The 1,733-nt window shown below is 39.4% G+C and overlaps 1 non-coding gene across 1 annotated transcript; it reads right to left on the minus strand.

The window, feature by feature from the left end:
* Positions 1-880: 880 nt before the first annotated feature.
* On the minus strand, positions 881-988 carry LOC127747966 (small nucleolar RNA R71). The gene has a single exon (XR_008009911.1). It is a non-coding gene; the product is annotated as a small nucleolar RNA R71 (small nucleolar RNA).
* Between the last annotated feature and the right edge of the window lie 745 nt (positions 989-1,733).

Below are 1,733 nucleotides of genomic sequence, written 5' to 3' on the forward strand. Positions count from 1 at the left end.
AATCTTTTTCAAAAATCACTTGATTTCTTTCCCACTCTTAGTTTTCGAAAATCAATTAATCTTTTTCAAAATGTTTTTAAAATCTTTTTAATTTATTTTCAAAAATTTCTTCCCCTTTTCTCACATCCTTCTATTTATGGACTAACACTCTTCCTTAATGCACAATTCGAACTCCATCTATCCTTGATAAGTTCGAATTTTCTACCTCTTCCTTCCATTTTTCTTTTCCTCTGACACCTCAAGGAATCTCTATACTGTGACATAGAGGATTCCATATTATTTTCTTGTTTTCTTCTCTTTCATATGAGCAGGAGCAAAGACAAAAGCATTCTTGTTGAGGCTGACCCTGAACCTGAAAGGACCTTGAAGCGAAAGCTAAGAGAAGCTAAAGCACAATTCTCTGTAGAGGACCTACCAGAAATCCTCAAAGAAGAAGACATGTCAGCCGAAAACAACAACAATGCCAACAATGTAAGAAAGGTGCTGGGTGACTTTACTGCACCTACTCCCGACTTCTATGGGAGAAGCATCTCTATCCCTGCCATTGGAGCAAACAACTTTGAGCTTAAGCCTCAATTAGTTTCTCTAATGCAACAGAATTGTAAGTTTCTTGGACTTCCATTGGAAGATCCTCATCAGTTTCTAGCTGAGTTCTTGCAAATCTGTGACACTGTCAAAACCAATGGGGTTGACCCTGAGGTCTACAGACTTATGCTATTCCCTTTTCGACCTTGAGGTCTACAGACTTATGCTATTCCATTTTGCTATAAGAGACAGAGCTAGGATATGGTTGGACTCACAACCTAAAGAAATCCTGAACTCTTGGGAAAAGCTAGTCTATGCCTTTTTGGCAAAGTTCTTTCCACCTCAAAAATTGAGTAAGCTTAGAATGGAAGTCCAAACCTTTAGACATAAGGAAGGTGAATCCCTCTATGAAGCTTGGGAAAGATACAAACAATTGATCAGAAAGTGTCCTTCTGACATGCTTTCTGAATGGAGCATCATAGGTATCTTCTATGATGTCTGTCTGAACTGTCTAAGATGTCATTGGATAGTTCTGCTGGAGGCTCTCTTCATCTGAAGAAGACGCCTGCAGAAGCTCAAGAATTGATTGAAATAGTGGCAAATAACCAATTCATGTACACTTCTGAAAGGAATCCTGTGAACAATAGGACGAATCAGAAAAAAGGAGTTCTTGAGATTGATACTCTGAATGCCATATTGGCTCAGAACAAAATATTGACTCAGCAAGTCAATATGATTTCTCAAAGTCTGTCTGGAATGCAAGCTGCACCAGTCAGTACTAAGGACGCTTCATCTGAAGAAGAAGCTTATGATCCTGAGAACCCTTCAATAGAAGAGGTGAATTACATGGGAGAACCCTATGGAAACACCTATAATCCTTCATGGAGAAATCATCCAAATCTTTCGTGGAAGGATCAACAGAGACCTCAACAAGGTTTCAACAACAATAATGGTGGAAGAAACAGGTTTAGCAATGGCAAGCCTTTTCCATCATCTTCTCAGCAACAGACAGAGAATTCTAAGCAGAGCCACTCTGACTTAGCAACCATGGTCTCTGATCTAATCAAAACCACTCAAAGTTTCATGACTGAAACAAGGTCCCCCATTAGAAACTTGGAGGCACAAGTGGGTCAGCTGAGTAAGAAAATTACTGAACTCCCTTCTAGCACTCTTCCAAGCAATACAGAAGAGAATCCAAAAGGAGAGTA

This window comes from Arachis duranensis, chromosome 5 (assembly GCF_000817695.3).
Source record: "Arachis duranensis cultivar V14167 chromosome 5, aradu.V14167.gnm2.J7QH, whole genome shotgun sequence".
Taxonomy (NCBI): domain Eukaryota; kingdom Viridiplantae; phylum Streptophyta; class Magnoliopsida; order Fabales; family Fabaceae; genus Arachis; species Arachis duranensis.